This window comes from Meriones unguiculatus, chromosome 16 (genome assembly GCF_030254825.1).
Source record: "Meriones unguiculatus strain TT.TT164.6M chromosome 16, Bangor_MerUng_6.1, whole genome shotgun sequence".
NCBI lineage: Eukaryota > Metazoa > Chordata > Mammalia > Rodentia > Muridae > Meriones > Meriones unguiculatus.
The window spans coordinates 63660294-63680445 of record NC_083363.1 but is presented as its reverse complement, the minus strand read 5'-3'; the positions used below and the strand labels follow the sequence as shown (position 1 = coordinate 63680445).

The window sequence follows — 20152 nt, the reverse complement described above, 5'->3', positions numbered from 1 at the left end:
TACAGATAACTTTACTTTTTTCACATTTGCAAAATGAGGGTGCCCACCTCTGCCCTTTGCTCTCACCACAGTTGGAATAAGAGCACTGTGGAGTCAACCCTGGCTGGAGTTTTGTGGGGTTCCCTTGCAGGTTCCAGAAGCACCACCCCAGAGCAGAATTCTGAGTATCCCCACACTCAGGACCTAAGAACACAGAAGGTCATCAGAGATGTTGGACAGAGATCCCATTGTAAATACCTTGGGCTCATCATCCATGAACTGATGATTCTGGGCACTGTGTATAGTCACCAAAAAAGAGCTAAAAAGCTTCTAGAACCATAAAAGACATCTTAACCTGAGTTTGAACTCATGATTTCATCTTTTAAAGCTTTAACACTTAACTTTGGGCAAACAGTCCAGATCCAGTGCAAACTCACAACAGCTACAGCCAGGATGGTTTGTGGAGGGCATTGGGGGATCAATGAGTGATGCCAGAATGCAAGATCCCTCTGCCACAAATAGCGTGTTCCCCAGATTAGACGCTAGTCATGGCTCCAGGTACCAAAACAGAACTGCAGGGAAGGGTTACCTGACTCCTGTTTCCAAGGAGGCTATCATATTTTTAATGGAATGTGAAAACCCACTTCCACAGTATGACATAAATACGTTAAGCAGTAATACCTATCAAAAATCTCTTATGAACAAGGTTATGGTGAATTTTGTCATTTCACGTGTTCAACTCAACTCTTCTTCTAGCAATTGATTAATAAAAACTAAGGCATCATGGAATTTACTTTTGATAACACAAAAGTAAGTATTTCTTAAATTATTGAATGAGCTAACATACATGAAAGTGTTTAAAATTATATTTCCACAGAAAGTACTATCATTAGCATTGTAGACATAAGTTGCATTGCTCAGATCTAAGGGAGGACTTATTCCCCTTAAACTAAATGTAAGAAGTAAAAATTACCAGGAATTTTAATGCCATATTTTCTGAAAAAATCTGAAAGGAATTCTCTGAGGTGCTGCTTCTCCAGCCTAGAACCCTTTGGCTTGTGCAGTCAGGGCCTAAGGTCTGTAATTTGACTTTGTGGTTCTCTGACTGGTGGTTGGAGGTTTCCCAGAATATGAGCATGTGTTTGGAGGAGTGGACCCTTAACCAAATGCGCTCCCATTCAGTAAAGTAGCTCACGTATTTCCCAGTGGAGGTGGTATGACTCACTGGGGAGTTGACCTTGTTGCCAGCAGGGAACCTCCTGAGCCTATGGTGGAGAACATATGTGTAATTGCATTCTGAATGTGGCCGAGTCAGTTCTTTAGGTGTTGGGGACAGCCCACAGTCAGGGCACTGCTCACTGAGGATCAGTACCGCACACAGCACAGTTAGCAGCTCCCCTCACAAGGCCGTTCCTGGGCCGTATCGTACGAACATTGTCTCAGAAAATAGATCGCACGAATGTTTTCCTGGTGCTGTCACTCATTAGTAGAACAATTTGTCTGCTATGTGCAAGGCCTTGGATTGAATCCTTGGTGCCAGGACAGGGAGAGGTGAAGGATATTTCCTTATAATGTCTGAAATCTCAAGTATATACATCCTTATGCACAACCACGGGTTTTTGAGGAAGTATTCATCAGACCTTTCTAGACAACATTAATTTTACGTGTAGAATCCGATGGAATGACATAGTTTTACTGCTTTAGTCATCAGCCTACCGGTAACTCTTCATCCGTCCTCCGTTTTCTATTGTTCTAATAGCACCTGAGCCTGCGTGCATAAGCTGCTTGCCAAAGATGTTACCGACTTTGTTCTGGGGGCAGGGAAGTCCAGGGGTGTGGTACTGACAAGAGCCTTTGCTGCTTTAATGTATAAAGGGAATTAATTAAAGGAGGAAGTGGGTGTGCAGAAAAGACAAACACAAACTTGATGCCTTACATGTAGTGACACACTGGTGCGTGCAGTCTCATGAAAGCAGGAACTCCTCCCCTCGCAGTGACCCTACAGCCTCTTAGGCTCCACGGTGGCAGCTACATTTTTATGTGTGGCTTTGAATGGAGATAAACTATGACAAGACACAAGTTAGCTCATCCTACATGCCATTTGGTTTTCGTGAGCCTGGGTATGTTGATTGAACCCAGAACATTCCAAAAAGAGACCAGTATCCCGTGCATATAGTATTTGTTTTTATTTTATGAGATACAGAATCCCTGTGGCTAAAGTCAGCAGATTTAACCACCTCAATGCTGCCACACTGAGTTATACAGAGATCCCCACTAACTGAAAGACCTTCCTCTCAACCTCTCTCCCAGACAGAAAGATGGGCACCCATAGACAAAGAGAAATGGCCATTTTTCCCCACATTTTTATGCATGTCTACTTTGGCTTCTGGCACATGGCAGAATGCTTATCAGTTGCGAATCAAATCTGTTCCCCTTCCTTTTCTAACTTTCTCATCGTCCATTCCTCCCATCTGTTTGCCTCTTAGGAAAGAGAGAATATGCACACTCACCGTGCCCTGCTAACCATGTTATTAAAATGTCACTTGCCTGGTTGCTTTAATTTTTACTCTACTGCAAACTGGAGTGCTGCATGACACAAGATATTGGATTCTATGAATCTGGGAAAGATGTCAGCTTCCCAGGTGGAAAACATATATCTTGGGAAGGTGTTTCTTGCCAACAAAACTGTCTCTTTGGAGCTTTCATCAAAGTGTTCAGAGACTGCCCCAGATGAGAAACAGAAGAAATATTTCCAGATGATCCCATGATCATTGGGGCAAATCCTGATCTATGCAAAGGAGGCCTGTGTGCCTTTTTTCCTCTTCTGTCCCCAGATAGAGTGGAAGTTTGAGCCTATAAAAGCAACGAAGGTGAACTCCCTCATTCACACAACAGGGTGGATAGCTCACCACAGGGTGCCCTTGATGGTGCTCTGTCCACTCTAATTTTAAACATCCAAGCAATGGGAGTCCCACCACTTCCTTCACAAGATTACCCTACAGCCTAATAGACCTCAGCATTAAGAAGATTTTCAATTGGTAATTGGTAATCAACCTAAATTTCCCTTTTCTTAATTTCATGCCATTACTCCAGCCCCTATCCCCTGGTTCCACCCAGTTCCTCACCCTCATTAGTGTTTATACTCTCCAAATACTAACAAATAGCTGGTGAAAAGAAAGCCCTCATTCAACCCATATTTAAAAAAAAAATTAAATCAGTTCTCATATACACAGCTTTTCTTGAGATACTTTTCCTTAATATTAAAAGATTCAAGTATTTTTCTCAATAAGTGAAACAAAAAGGTCTGTAAATGGAAGGCACAGCAGTTTGTAATGGGCTAGAGGGGAATAAATGCATCCTTAATGTGGGCAAGTGATAATGGTATGGTTAGAGTCACCTTCTTTTGCCCTTCAGACATGAACAAACCGTTGAACCATTTGGGTTAAGTTTTTGTCCCCTAATGTAGTCTTCTACTGCACAGGTATATTTAATGCTACACAATATTAAATATCATAAACATAATAGGTACATTATACTTCATAGTAAATAAAATATTTCTAAAACGTGTATCACCTCATGATTATACAAAGCTTTACAAGGTGGTCTCACAGAGAGCTAAGCCTCAATTTATGCTTTATTTAGAGAATAAATTGTTCTTTTCGAAGTTTAAACCATCCCATGCATTTGGTTTAATGGTACAGTCAAAACAAAACAAACAAACCTGTACTTTAGTTGCAAACCTTTGGTTTGTTTAAAAAAATGAGATTTCCATTTGACTGTCTTCAGCAGTCTCAGACTTTCTCTCTTTCAGAATATAACATTCCTTTCAGGAATAATCAACACTCCTCCTCCACACTGATCGGTCTATAGCATTTCAGTAGTGACTTGAGTCAGCCTGGATCTTCAGTGAGGTGATACTCCCAGGTCCTTTTCCTGATGTCATGCGTTTTGAGTCAATTTTCTGTTGACATTGACCCTGATGCATGTTTTACGAGACTAACCTAGCTGGAGCAGCAGAGCGGCCCTGGGCATCTTTGGTGGAGTTATCATACAAACAACATCTTGGAACATTTCATGCTATCACAGTGGTTCTCAACCTTACTAAAGCTGCAACCCTTTAATGCAGTTTGTCATGCTGTGGTGACCTCCAACCATGAAATTATTTCATTGCAACTTTTCTAAATTGTAAGGTAAATATCTGAGATGAAGGGTGTCTGATATGTGACTCCTATGGGGTTCAAGACCTACAAGCTGGGAACCAGGGCGCTATAATGTGGCAGCCTTTGGTTCCAAGGGAGTGGCATTTCTGGTGTTTATTTCATCTTTTAGAGACTTCTGATAGAAATATTGAAAATTTGCAGTCATTATCAGCTTCAAGAACTCTTCAGTCTTAATTCATGAGCAAAGACTAAGTGAGCATTCACTATCTGTATTTTTTTTTCCCTTGGCAGACTGGTAGAAGGTCCAAAATGTTACAGCAATTTCTAAGAATTTCTTGTTCACATGTTTTTGGCATCACAATGCTCTTTTAAGTTGAAAACAACTGAAATAAACTTTAGCCAACTTAAGCATAAGGGAGGGAATTGGCTGGGATACTCTCTGGCATTTCTAAGAACACAACATGAGTTGACCAAACAGGTCTATGAAAGGCAGAGAAAGCCGGCCCGTTTCTAGCTTCCTGGAACAAATGTAAAATGTATGCATTCATGCGTCTTCTGCCATGTCATTGAATGCATCCTGTTCCAACAACTCTAGCATGCTGGCTTCTATGTTTATGTTATAAATTCCTGGGAGAGACATGGGCTCTCTTTGGGCCCCCATTGAGCCTGGTGCATAAACTAGACCATGGGTTTAGACACCAGACATTGGCAAAACAGTTGGGCCCATGTTTGTGCTAAATATCCCTTTCAGAGAAGGGGGCTTGCGGGGAGAGGGCTACACAGCAAAGATACCCGATTCTTTGCACTTTTAAAGTTACATTTCAAGGAGCTACTGAGAAGTTTTAACTTGTCTTATGTAATCAGTTTTTATTCTGTGCACATTTGCTGTCCCCTCCCTCCCGAGATTAATATATACTTGTCTCTAATATTTTTAAAAACATTATTGAGCAAAGACATGGGGGTAAAAATCTGGAATCTTTCAGATGTACCTGACCTTCAAAGTCTCAGTCACAATAGTTCTTGTACATAAGATGAAAATATAATTGACTGTTTGTGTTTGGGTTACAGTTCATCCAGGCATCTTCCTGAGCTCTCAATCAGTCAATGAGTGAGGATAGGGACGAGAATTTAATTAAATGTCCAATCAAGTTTTGAGCTGTCATGCCTCATAATTTAAACCGTCCTTCTCAGTTGGTGTTCATTCTTCCATTTGGATAAAAAGCCCAGTCTCATGTTTTCTTCCTATACTCCTTCGGTTCTTTAAGATAATGTTCTAGAGGGTGGGGAAAAGTATGTGCAATTTATGGATCATAGTGGCTATAGGAACTAATTAGATTCCTCCACTCACGTAGTGTCCGTGTGTCATTTTTAAATCTTGCTACTCAATCTCATTTTTCTTTTAAAAAATTAAGGAAGTGTTTTAATTTTATGTGGGTGGATGTTTTTCCTAGGTACATATCTGTGCAGCACAGGCAACCTTGGTGTCTGCAGAGGCCAGAAGAGCATACTGGGTCCCCTGGAGCTGCAGCTGTGAACAGGCTGTGAGCAGTACATGGAGGTGAGGGTTTGAGCCCCTCAAACCCAGCTCTCGTGGGAGAGCAGCCAGTGTTCATAACCTCTGAGCTCCAGCTGCTCCCACCCCATTTCTATGAAACCCAATAACCACACATGAGGTGACTCCAAATGAAGGTCGTTGTTGAAAAGAGAACTGTAATGTGCAGCAAGCAGGGCTCGTAAGGATCTGGCCCTTCATTTGGGCTATGGAAAACCCGCACCGAACCTTATACACATATCCTCCATCTCTCTGCCTACAGAACCTTGACTCTGGACCATGCTTTCAGTCCAGCTGCCATGCAGGCCATTTTGCCCAATGACGTCAGAATCTATTCTTTGCTTCACATAGCCAAGAGCAGCCATTAAAACTCAGACCAAGGGCCTACCTCTACCGAATCACTTGACAAGAACAATCTTCACTTTCTGTGGACTTCGTAGACAGAGACTACTCCTCCATTCTTTTAGAAGATCCCATGGAGAATAGTTGTATCTCTCTAGGGCCTATCTATTCTGGACTTTAAAATTTACTGGACATTCCGACGAGATAAGATACTGTGGTCTAAGATCAGCTCTGGGTACAGGTAAGCTGTGGTTTGCAGGGCCTCTCACTACACACTTTTGATCTGATCCATCAAGCACAAGTCTCACCTTCAAGAGCAAATATGGGCTTAATCTTGTTCAGAGACTAGCTCTAGCTAATATTGCCTTATCACCTGAGCTGTGGAAAATTTCCAAGTTTGCCTAATTGTAAAGAAAATGTCTAAATGCTTCTTCAGAGGGCTAATGGATCTAGAATATTGTCTCTTATTATTTATTACATATTTGCAAATCCTGTGGGTTTTTCAGATTAGTATGGTCATGGTGGTTATAGTAAATTATCTTTTTATTTAACATAATTATTTGTATTAAGATAGTATAAATTGCTTTATTCTAAGAGCAGGTGATGCTTTGAGGAATACTACTAAAGAGTCTGTTTCTTCAGTGGTACCTCACAAGCTCCCATGATCTGGATTCTAGTTGGCATTTTCTTTAGTCACTCACATTTTGCTGGCCTCACCTATAGAAATATAAGGTGAATTCTTTGTAAATAAACGGTTTAAAAATAAATTTATTTTTAGTTTCTGTGACGGGATGCTTTGCTTGTTTGTTTTTGTAGGGGAAGTAGTTGCAGGAGGTCCACTGAACGTCTGTTGTGGTTTTCACAATGACTTAGAGAATGTCATAATTCTCCTTCTGCTCCTTAGGACTTTTCTTTGCCTACATCTGACCATCTTAGGTTCTTACGATGCAGATGCCCTATTTGGACAGTGTGAACCTATCACGGTAAGCAGTTTCTTTGGGGCTCACACAGGTCTACGGAGAGGCCTAGGTGGTCTCTGGATCCCACAGGAGAGGATTTGTGCCTTTTAAGTCTCTTCCCCCCACACACGGTGACTCTGAGGTGTCATGAAGAGAGCAGCTCTTCATAGAATGTATTTGCCCTTTGCGTTCTCACTTAGTAGCACTGCTTCATTCACTTTTTCCCTCACTGAATACTCTTGACCATCTCCAGGACTGATAGGTTCTTCTTGAATTCTCTGCCTGTGGCCAGAATGTGGAACTCTTGTTATCTAGCCTTCCCATGTATTAAAACAGACCCAGATAATGAAATGTGCAAGACCAGAGGATGCTTCTCAGAAAACAAATAGAAACATGCCACAAGAGACTCCATTACAGGTGCTGTCAACATTTCTTCAAAGAGTGTATTTAGTGCTTGCAGACACACAGAAATGCCATGCTTCTGGAGCATGTGGACTCCAAGGGTTATAAGCTTCAGGCAGATACCAAAGGGGGAAGGTGTACACCATCCCATCCCAGGGAGAACATGCTGCATCTTCACTGAGTTCCCTGCCTTCCAAAACGCTCATGGTTGCTTAAATCATATTGCAATAGTTTTCTCTTTCAGAGAGAGTCCAAATGAATCCAAAATGAGCACATCAATTAATACTTTATTGCATAGTAGTAACCATTAGTGCATATTACACATACCCAGTGAACTAGAGTTTAGACACACTAGGTACAATTTATCAACTTTTGTCCTCAATATAATCTTGCTGACTCTTGTTAAATAAATAATTCAGTCTCTTTCCATATTCATATGTCTATGTGTACATTATTTTTAAATATTTGTACACTTTTGTATACTAAAAGTATAAATATTGTGTTTCCATATTTTATACTTTATTTTTATATTTTAAATATTCATTTTTAAATTCAGACTTTTAAGAAGGCATTCTTACTTAAAAGCTGTTAATTTAAAGAAATGTAGATAGCACCTAGCATATATTACTTCCTAAAACATTCACTCAGTGCTGGAGGTTTATAAAATTCCAGTAAGTGTCCCTTAGAAACAAAACCAAACTGGTATGTTGTTATCATTAGCAGATAATGGACTAACGATGCAGCTCTCATAGTCAGGCTACAGCACACACTCCTGTTAGGTAGCACCAGACTTTCAAGTCAGCCTAGCATTGCCACATTCTTCTCCATAAATGGTGACATCTCCACCAAATGGCATCTGGCTTCTGATTCATTCTCCTGCTCCTCCAACATCATCTTCAACTTCTACTTTCTTCTTCCATTTGTTTGACATGAAATCCTAGCGGGAGGCCTTGTAGCAAGTTCCTGAGCTGTCCGTCAATCTCCTCCCCACCTGAGGCTCAAGCATCACAGAAGAAGAGTAACAAGCCTGGAGATACTCTAGCTTCAGGGGCAAAGTGCTCACCACTGAGCCCAGTGGTCACAGCAGAAGGCCCTGGGGCAGAAGGCTGCCATATTTGGGGTTTCTAAAAGTTATTTCTGACCCTGTACAAAGTTATATGACATGTCTTATTTTATGTTAGCCCTGAGAAACTGTTTGTGTTTCCACGCTTTCGCCCTTCTCGGTGGACTCGCTTGTGCAGAGGTCCTGGGTCACAGTGAAGGTACTCCCTGAACTCCTCTGAGGGATTCAGATCTTGTTTAGTCTACATCCATTTTAACCAGTTTGTTATAATCTAATTTAGATTAATGATATGCCAACAAGTAAACCAGGGAGAAACACATCTTTCCCTCACAGAACCTTGCGAATTGGTCAAGGGCAGTACCAAGGAGACATTTGGATTTGACCACTGAGTTCCCAGGACTGCCACCCCCACTGGCACTCTGCCATTGTGTGGAAAGCTTCTGAGAACATCACAGCAGGTTGTCACTTGATCAACAACCCACTCTCTGAAAGGTGGGACAAGTTTAAGAAGAGCTTTGACAGGAGTGGCCTCTCCGGAGATGACTCCCAGTGAAGGTCATTGTTCAGGAGGAGAGCCATATTGAGCAGCCATGCAGCAAGCACCACGACGCATGTGAGAGAAAAAAAAAAACAAACAAAACACCAAACCGTATCAAGATGGTAAACAACTCAGTCCCCTTGGAAGATATTCTTTATTTTATATTCTTCCTCTTTCTCTAAAATGGGCGATTGCTTTTCTGCCAAAGCGACTCAAAAGGGCCATGAAAGCTAAAGTCCTTCAAAGCTGTTAAAGGCGTCTTCAAATTTACAATAAAATCCAGCATGACAAATTTTCCAGTAAAGCCTCAGGAGCATCAGAACAGCACTAACACAATTTCCCTTTCAGTCAGGATTTTAGTATTCAACACCTTGAGAAACACGGGAAGCCAACCAACGGTGGCAAAAACAAAACAAAAAACCAAAATAGAGGCAGAGGAGGGAAAAAAAAAAACCCAGAACAAAACAAAAACAAAAACCAAAGCCTAACAATAACAAAGACAGTAGGGTGGGGTGGAAGGTATGCAAACAGCCACAGGAGCAATTAAACATATGCCAAAGTCAACAACTGGTAGGGTTAGCCGGGTAGAAGGCACTCAGCGAAGGGAGAAAGGGAGCAGGCGTTGGGAGAGCGGCAAGTCCGGAGCAGAGGCGATCCTGAGCCTCCAGACACACCGCCAGCCATGCAAAGCGCCACATACCTTTCTGGCTTGCTGGTTCTGTCGGCTGAGACAAAGCAGTCCCGTTCGCAGCGGGAGGCCAAATCAAAATGAAATTTTATTTAGTCTGCACTGTCCCCAGATTGGGTTTCAGAATGACTGCTTTAGGAGATAGCATGAATGTGGCTGATGCATGCTTTGCATATGAAACTGCAGTAGGAAAAGAAATCTACATAATCAAAAAAATCTGTGCTCTGTGTGTGTGACAAAAACCCTGGGCTACAGTGACTTCACGGCCGAGCAGGCTTCAAGCAGGTCCTTCCAAGGTGAAATACGCCTTCAAAAATCCTTAAGTGGTGTTATTGATACATAATAATAAATCTATATTTCTTTAGTTTACAGGAATATGTAGTTTCCTGGATATAATTGTGCCACCTTAAAGTAATTGATTTCTCTACATTTGTGAGCATATCAAAATTTGTATGAGAAAAAGAAATTGAATTTTCAAATGTGCAGATTATTTTGAGGTGGATGGAGGCCTTGTTCTGACAATTACTGTACTTTCTGAGCCTTGATAAAATAAATTAAAAGCTTAAGTTTTAAGCAGCATTGAAACGGGTACTAAGAGCCTCTTTGATTTTTCCCTGGGAAGGCACTTAAATAATTCATATTCAGAGACTGTTTGTAAATATGGAGAGAAAGTCTTTTTAGAAAGAGCTTTAGATGTTGGCAATACTATCTCTAGATGGAGTGGAAGGCCTCTAAGCTGTGCAGAGACACCCGTTGTGGAGCAGAGCACGCCCGTCGTGGAATCCATGGGGTACGTTGGCTATGCGTGTGCCCTTGCAGTGTGTACACAACTGTTTCTAATGCGGGGTTACTGCCTGCTCTGCCAGAAACAGACGATACAAGAGGTCCCGTGAAAACAGGAGGTCAGAAAGGGACTTGTTAGTAAATATGCATCATTATTAAAAAATATATATACTTCTTATTATACTTTCATTTCCATAGAGCAGTCCTTGAGGTTAAGTGCTATTAATCGCTTTGTTGGAAGAGAAAATAAAAATACACTTGAAAGAAAAAATACCAACCTGTATAAAATAAAAGTAAACTATTAAAAATGTGAGACAGCCTTTCCCAGTGCACAGTGCTCTGGAAAACATGGACAGTACTGTTCTGTGCTGCAATAGTCTGAGGACCTGAGGAGTAGCTCAGCTCTGAGGGAGTCTCCAAGCCACAACCCACAGCTGCACAGAAACTTAGCTCCACCGTGAAATACAAACGCTTTAAACAATGTGCCTCCTCCCATCCTGGCAGTGGCCACTGCCAGAGATGTGGAGACCCACACTCCCTACTGAAACAGCACAGATCTACCCCCCTGTTTGGGTTTGCATGTAATTTTTTTAGAACAGCTTTTCCCTGTTCCAACTTAGATTGGCAACCAGTCAATAATAATGTTTACAAATGTAAAGGTCTCCTTCAATTGATCATTTTGCATTAGGTACCATGGCATCCTGTGTTCAGCTGAGCACACCAGCAGCATAATTAAAGCCTAAAATCCAGACAGAGCAAGTGGGATTTGTTCCCTCTATGGCCCCTTAACTATTGCATCCAGGTCTCTCTATAAGTAGGGCAGAATGCTGGCTTCACTGGGGCTTGTAAGCTACACTGATCCGTTTTGCCTTGCCTTGCTGATATAATTACTCAGATATTCATTAAGCAAGAGTTTTGCCCGAGTATTGTTTTTACTGCCAGGGCTCCCCGTTTCTGAGCAAGAGAAAGATGTGACTTCTTAGCAAATCTTCTAACCCCCAAATTCAGTGCACCTGGCATTCACTTTCCACCTAATAAGCATCCGTGAATATGCAAATGTTCAGTATCTCAGTAACCTCATTAATTTATTCCTCAGGCAATCATCGAATGTGCACCAGTCCTGGGCCACCAGAGCTGGAGCTGGTGTGATCAGGGCTCCTAGAGGCAGCTGAAGACTCTGGCTGCACATTGAAATACTGTTTCATCTTTATTCTGTCCTTTGGCACTCCAATTCAAACAAAGACTCTTACCTTCCTCCACTTAGCTGACAGCCAAAGCAAGAGACAGAGAGAGAGAGAGAGAGAGAGAAAGAGAGAGAGAGAGAGAGAGAGGAGAGGGGAGAGAATTAAAAGAAAGAACATGGGGGAAAAAAGGAATTGTAGGGTTAATAATGAAGATCTTCCCTCTACTGCCAAATACTAACCAGCGGTGATTCATGGCTTGAACAGAACCTTCACTGCAGACCAGCCTCCCACAGCCCAAGTTGTCTCATTTTGTTATTTATTGGGAGCTGGGTGGGGGTGGGACTGAGGGCGACCTGCTTTCCAGGCTGCAATGCAGTTGAACAATCTTTCACTTTGCCCACATTAAAAGCCCTGAATAATGTTTATAAAATGTTAGGGAATCCCGGTAGGTTTCCTATTTAACAAGCCATGTATGACAAATCGCAGTGTAATGTACCACGTTCTTAATCTTTAATTAGAATGTGAGTATCTGCTAGCTACGCTGGTAACTTTGACACGTTAAATCTTCTGGTTAAAGTGTCTTACAGCGAGAGCAAAGATGAAACACTGCAACAATCTCCCCTTCTCTCCATTCACCCGACGGTTGGGGAAGGATGATAACATCTTGTAATACCTGCTCTGTAGTAATTAATCGCTGTGGTATTTAGGACCATTCAAGTAGACAAATATGACAGAGACAGGGACAATTAGAAACCTCGTTCAAGCTACATTAACTTTTCCAGCTATTACAGCACAGCAGCTCAAGTTTGCTTGTAAAAGCTGCAGAGGGATTGCTATGCATTAGCCGTGCGATTATTAATGAAAGAAAAGGAGAATTGTGTTTATTGTAGTTTGAAAATTGCAAATAAATTTCAATTATCTGCTATGTCATTTTGTTAAACATGCACTCTGGAAATGCCTTTGTATTCTAAATCATGAGCTACTTAGAACAAACTAATACCAGAACCCCTCGGGGACATACGGAGGCAATATTTTTGTAGAACTGGACTTTTTTTTTTTTAGAGGAAATTGGAGATGGGCAAAGCTAGCTAACTGGGCTATTCAGGTGGGAAGGTCTGTAGTGTCCTGGCGTGGATTCGACCACTATGGACCAGCAGAGCTTGAGTCAGGTGTCTCCAGCAGACAGCAGGACAATCGGAACCATAGTGCTTAATAAGTCCTTCCTCCTTTACGAGCAACCCCAAATAATGGTAAGACACCCGTTATGATAAGCAAATAACACATTCTACCTCTCCTCCTAATGGCAGAGGCAGTCTTGGGGAAAGGGGAGAATCTGCAAGAAGCTCTGCTGCAGAGGTGATGGGGAGTCAGTGTTTCTGGTGGATGCTCAGACCTACTCCCTTTCCTGAGGATGGCTGCCAGTCACTTTGAATGGCAGACTTGATCCTGAAACACACACAGGCACGCTCAGACACAGGCAGCAGAAGTAAGCGTGCCCTGTTTCTCTGCTGCCTTTCATGAAACCATTCATCTTGCAGAGCAGGCCGGCTCTCACGCAGTAGCAACCTACCCTGTGTCCCCCGCCAAAACCATATCACACAGTCCTTTGCCAGGGGCTGGGGAGTTACCTCATGACTATCAAACTGTCAATCCACCCTGCTATGTCTCCACCTTTGCCGAGCTCTTGTGCCACTTGTACCCAGTTTATTATTCTATATGACTGGCCATCAGGAGCTGAACATGAAAAAATAATCCTGGTGTTCCCTGGAGCTGGGGACCTGATCCAATTGTCTTCTGTAAATCAAAGAAAGACCAGCTTAGCATGGCACAAATCTGCATCCCCACCCCAGAATCTGTTGTCACACACACACAAAAAAACCCGCTCAGTGCCCAGGAACAATCTCCCCTCTCAGCCGCTCTGCGATGATGTCAGCTTTCTGATTACAAACTGCTTATTTATGCTTCAACAGCTGCCAAGAGCAGCGAATAAGTGGCTAAAATAGTGTCTAGACCAGGCTTTCAGGCCTCTATTGTCTGGGGGTTGTTACCTGGTTGACAGCGATGGGCCCAGCTGCCTCCTGTGAAAGGCAGCAGAGATGGCGGGACTGTGATTGACAGCAGGGCCCTCTGGGTCAGGCCGATGGCCCCATGTCTTTATATTCCTGCTTCCAAAGGGAAAGCCAGGGTCCTGCCTAGAGGTTGGAGGTGAAAAGAAATGTTGGAGGGTAATGAAAAATCTTTTGGCCAAATTTGTGATCATGAACACTTACCCTGGGGAATCAAAGCCAGTCCAAGTGGCCATGGGGTAAACCCAGAATGGGCACCTGGAGCCCACGGAGGGATTCATGGCTGGTGATGTCCCCAGGCCTTGTAGGGGTGGGGGAGGGCACCTAGGCATGCACAAGCTCGCTTTCTTTCTTTCTTTCTTTCTTTCTTTCTTTCTTTCTTTCTTTCTTTCTTTCTTTCTTTCTTTCTTTCTCTCTTTCTCTCTTTCTCTCTTTCTCTCTTTCTTTCTCCTTTCTTTCTTTCTTCTTTTCTTTCTTTTTTTCTCTTCTTCTTTTTCCCCCCTTTAACTTTCTCATTTCCCCCTCCCCCATTTGTTCTCTGGTGAGGAATAGAGAAGCCCTGACTATATCTCTGGTTACCTTTTAAACTTTCCATCCGGTAGTCAGATGGGAGTTCAAAAGCCTTCCTTTTCAGTGTTCTTAGTAGAAAGCTGACAGAATATGAAACAGCCTAACATTTGGGAAAAAAAATAAGAAGCTTTGCAAGCTGACGTAAATGCTTAATTAGAATTTACAACCTTTGAATGTTCCTTCCCTGCTTATTTTCAGCCATAACCTCCATCTGAGATTATGAGTGTAGATTTAAATATTCCAAAACGCTGCCTTCCTCCCTGCATGTCATTTTCCACAGTGCTTGATTGACACCAATCATTATGGCCTCAATCTTGCTCTTCTTCTTAGCCCCATTTCAGAGTTTAGGGTTCCTGGGACAAGAAGAATACTGTTTAGTGTGATCACAGACTGGTGCTCACTTGAATAGAGTCGTCAGGATAAAGAGCTACACGCCCTGCACCTCCCGTTGACCAGCCCTTGTTGCCCCATTACTTAGTGCTTGTGAGAAATTGCAGCCCTGATGGTTAACCGCCCTGGTTCCTGGAAGAACTAGTAAAAAGTCCAGCGTCCATCGAGGCTGCAAGCCATGCTCATACGCTCCCGTTCTTGTTTTTATTTACATCCCCAAGTATTAAAAATGTGGCTCCCTGCCCTAGATCATGGTGGCTGTGATCTCGGGTGCAAAATAATATTACTGCGATGGTTCTTCACTCTTTAAAAATGGCTGCGTTCACAAGATCATACCAAAGATGGGAAATGAACTTCCGTCTGTGTGAAAAGTAACATCTATTTGAAATCATGGCACACATTCCGAGCCAGCAGACTCGAATGAGATGCAAGGGAACACCTGAGGAGTCAGGGCTTAATTTGTGTATACAGTTGGCTTTCTCTGTAATATCTGATTCAGACTTCGTAACGAAAATGAAATCACATTAAATTAACTGTAAAAAATAAGTTGATTTAATTAAGCACAGAAAGACTTAATAGATATAATAAAATGTTAAAAAGTCAAATGATGTGCAGTTACATTTCAGTTAACACCGCTCAACAAATGTACTAAATTTATTCCTTTCAATAATGATGTGTTTTGAACATTTAATTAGATAAATAATGTCTAATCACTTCAGCAGATCTGAACTGGAAGGGTTTCTTGTCATCAAAGGTGATTCATGCTTGATATGCCTTCCTTCCGAGGGAGAGCAAAGCTGGTGAACTTTGGCTCTTCCCAAAGAGATGGGCAGAAAGTAAGGTAAAGGCTGCTTTCGTGCCTCATTAGAATGCGGGGTTTACTAAACAAACCTCTATTTACAATAACAGGAGTGTTATTCGGAACAGAATCCTACTTGTTTGCCCCTTTTCAAGCATCAGAGACTCTAAGTAGCTGATAAGAAAAGGTATTCAACGTGAGATGTCCTATAATTCATCATAATGCCGTTCCCTTTAATAACTACTTTGCTCAAGTGATTGGCATGATTACAAGAAAATTACTTCAAATTATTCATCTCTTATCTTTCCTGTAAGATGTCCTAAGTTGGATGATAGTTAGCATAATGGGGCCCTATTAATTACTAATGTGGAAAGTCCTTCAGATTTGGGTAGAGTTTGTAGCCCAAATAAAGAAAATACTTCCAAATTCAAATCTCCATCATGTGCTGTTTAAGATGGTGCCACCCACTGTCTATTAGACGGAATGTCAAGGACGCTTAATTCTTCATCTGGGATTTGCTAAGATGAACCCAGCCTGTATATGGAAAGCAGACACACAAAGAGCATTTATGTGCATACACACATGAGCGCACACACTCACACACACATACATGCACATAAACAAATGTATGTACACACGAGAACACGTACTCAATGCCCTAAAGTATTGACACTTTCTGAAATGTAGAAATGATTAACATAAAGTTACTACTTCAAGCTCATGGTGTTAATTCATCCATATTTTCTGGAAAGAATTATTGGTAGAGAATCTTTCCATTGCTAATATTGCCTTCAGTAATATATTTGGGGGCATGTATGCATACATCCATTTCCCTACAAGCCGTCATATAGTATTAAGTGTTGTTACACCTTGACAATTTTGAATTTATGGAAAGATCAGTACTCTAAAGCATGATTTGTTTCTCCTCTTAAACTGGGGTAGAAGAGATGCATAGCAAACCCCACTTATGAAACCAATTCTCTTTTGTGTGCATTTTGTGCATTTGTTCCAATTTGGTTATATTCATTTCTGTGCTTTGTAGAGCATCTCTTTCCATACTGCTTAATTTCTATTTAAAAAAAAAACTTAAAAAATACCTAATTATGTAATTGTTATGAACCAACAGTGAGGAGATAAAATCACATGTCACATGCATTAAGTCATAATAGTGTTAGCACCAGAAAGAGGATTCCTTTGTAGGTAAACAGTAGCAGCCAGTAGGGAGCAATTTAAAAGTCCTTGAAACTTTTAATCTTTTCACTCTTTATGTAAACATCCAAAGCTGTTTTCAGTTGGATTTGTTACAGACACACAAACATATTCGCATGTATGTAAAGTTCAATATAAAAATTAAAAAAAAAATGCAACGTGACCCATATACTTGGAGACCTAGAAAGCAAAACTACAGAGCTGCTTCATCCTCTCTGCTGGTAAGAGTCTTACTGCACTCTCCCGGTGCCTGACTCCTTAGAAGACTGTCCATCCAGCTCCGGGGCTCACCACCTGCCGACATGGTGCCTTCTGCCAAGAGACTACCACTTCCTTTATGCTGGGGACTCTTTTCTTCCATCTTGTTTCTCAGCTCACCTGGCTGAGCCTGTAGCTTCACAAATCTTTCTTATTTCTGATTATTAACTTATTTCTGCATGTGCTAGCTTTCTGACAGTCACTGAGGTTTAAAATGCTGAGGCTCCTTTTTTTTTTTTTTTCACCCTTCAAGTGTCCAGTCCTGGTAAAATGTTGCTTCTGTGTCTTTGACAAGGGCAAACCTAGAAAATATAACCCATCCATCACCTCCCGCTCAAACGTACAGCGCTTCCAGCTAACAAACTCAGTAGGATTGGTTTGTTTAGATCTTTGGTATTTAGGAAACAAAATTTTAAGACTCATGGGTGAGTCTGGATTACTTCCATTTTAAAATATATGATTGAGCTTAAAACTTTCAAACTTTCAAAAGGGAAATATTTGTATTGAATTATATTTTCAAGAAGTATTGGTAACAATGGCTAAGAAATATATACAGAAGGTAAAAATTATTTCATCTTGTAGTATATACAAAGCAGCATACAATATAACTTTAATATTATTAAAAAGTGAGGGATGAGTGTGTGTGTCACTATTCTCTTCATTTTTTTTTCTGTCTATTTTGTGCCTATTCTGAAGGATTTTACATAGCGAAACTTGGAATTTTGTGCTTACTTCTGAGCAATTTAAGTCTTCTATTTAAAATTCAGGAAAGTAGTCTTGTTTGGGTGGCTTTTTCATGTGCAAGTTGCATAGTCTGGAACTTGGCCCTTCTCTGGAATAAATTAAACTCCAAAGGCCCTGTGAGCCTGTGCTTAGTCATGAGTGTCCCGAGGAAACTGCTTAGTCACTCTCTCCCTCAGTTTCTTCATTTAAAAACCATGTTTCTGATCCAAACAAGTTCAAAAACTTACAGTTCCATGCTTTGGAGAAAAGACACACTGCATTATTAAATTGAACTGCTTTTAAATATAAGGACCTGAAGAAACATGTGGAAGGGAAAAAAAGTAGATTTTGTTTCTTTGAATGGCAAACTTAAAGTCCTTGGAGATTTTGCCCATGCTTTACATCAATTAAAATACTCTTAGATACAATATGAGATGGTGTAGGGTTAAGGCAGTAGGAGGAGACCAGGAACCAGAGAGTTCTGCTTGGGGCGGAGCTAGAGTTGCCCTCTGACCTCTGATCCTGAAGGAGTTCTGTGAACATTAGATCCAAGCCAAGATTTAAACTAACAGAGAAATATGAAACTGCACAATCACTTTGATTATTTTTGAAGAATGAAATTCTTTTAAATTCCATTGAGCAATAATAATCAGACATGGTATGTATCCTACGACAATGACCCATTTAGGAAGACTGATTTAACCTTTTTTTGGGGGGGGGGATTGAAACCTGATAATTCTTCCTTTTTCTTCTTCTGTTTAAAACCATATCAAATCATTCTATCAACAAGACAGTGGTGGTGCATGCCTTTGGTCCCAGCACTCAGAGGTAGAGCAGGTGGATCTCTGTGAGTTAGAGACCAGCCTGGTCTGCAGGACTAGTTTCAGAACTCCAGTGCTAAACACAGAGAAACTCTGTCTCAAAACCAACAGTGCAGAGTTACTTAATATGTAAGTTGTATTTCTATACACAAAAATAAAGCATGGTCCCAGCAAAAGAAGAACAAAACTGGAGAGACAGCAGGATGGGTCATTTGCCACCAGATGAGGTAAGCCTGAGGCCCTTAGGTCAGATCCTGGAGCAGAGAGCTGACGGCCTGGGGGTGTCTGTGACCCCACACACTCAAAGAGTGGCGTATGGCCAGGCATATGCACCAAACACACACGTACAAATGATAAACAGGTTTTACAGTGTAAAGTTATATGACTCCTTAGTCCAGTATCATGTCAGTCTCATGATAAAAAGAATTAAACTTATTCTTGTTGCACTAGAAACACAAAAATCATTTTAAAAAAGACACATGGAAAGGAGACCATTTTAAAAATACTCCGTTGCCCAGATCGGGACTACAGAGTGTAGGATATGCACAAGAATGCCCTTTGTCTTTTGGGGACGGCTGAGAGAGTTGTTTAAAATCACCTTTAAAATCTGAGTGTGTGTGTGTAAGAGAGAGACATACAAAGAGAGATAGACAGAGTGACACAGAGAGACATAGAGAGACAGACTGAGAGACAGAGAAACACACGCACAGAGAAAGAGAGAGGGGTGGGGCACTTGGTACCATCATGTGGAAGTCGAGGATGAGCCTCTGGGTTTTAGTCCTTTCATTACACCTTCTCTGGTTGTCATTTGCTTCTGCAGATGGCATGTTAGCTTGTCTGTGAGCTTGCAAGGATTCTCCATACCCACCTCCCACCTCATTGCGGGATCACCAAGATTATAAATGCTTGCATCCAGGATGACGGAAGTACTGGGATCTGAATCCAGGTCCCCATGCTTGGCAAAGGGCCAAGCCCTTTGCCAACTGCGCCATCGCCCCAACCCAAGTTTCACTTTGCTTTGTTTTTAAACAACCTCTTCAAGGTCCCTGGCATGAACAACAAATGAGAGTGTTGATTTCACACCCAAACATCTTCTCTCCCCTCAGCTATGCACCTTGGACATGGTCACTTATTAAGAGCTGTCAGACCACTGAGATCTGCCTTACAGGAGAAGCAGTTAGCCCTGGCAAAACCCATAATTCATGTCCTGATTAACAGCTTCTACCATCACCCTCTCTTGCCAAGGATACCACTAGCGTCGAAAGAGTATGACTAGAAAGCATGAAATTGTAAAAAAAAAAAAAAAAAGACAGAACTGTGAAATAGCATAAAATGTAAATAAGTTAAAATAGTTTCTATTTAGTGGGGCCAACAGTGCCCTTACTAGATACCAGAGACTGAGAAATGAAAAGCAAAGTGCCAGGAGTAAATACTTCTTTCGGAGTCGTTGGTCACTAAGGTCCTATAGATCCCCAAATAGGACAGTGTATAGTCAGGACCCCTGGTTACCCTTTAGAACCTGACAAGACCCGAGTGCTGAAGATACCCTATTCCTGAGTCAGACAACCTGAGTCAGTCAAGCAGACACTGACCAGAGCCTCACCCTTATCGGCTAGCATGCATAGTGCTGGAGGAGAGTAAACACAGTCTTACCCCTAGTAAGCTA

At 41.6% G+C, this 20152-nt stretch overlaps 1 long non-coding RNA gene across 3 annotated transcripts in view; it reads right to left on the bottom strand.

The window, feature by feature from the left end:
• The window catches only part of LOC132648256 (uncharacterized), a 46423-nt gene extending 36572 nt beyond the window's left edge, over positions 1-9851 (bottom strand). For all 3 annotated transcript variants that reach the window (XR_009586629.1, XR_009586627.1, XR_009586628.1), the window contains exon 1: positions 9696-9851. This is a non-coding gene — a long non-coding RNA (uncharacterized LOC132648256). The remainder of the gene's footprint in view (positions 1-9695) is intronic.
• Positions 9852-20152: the final 10301 nt, after the last annotated feature.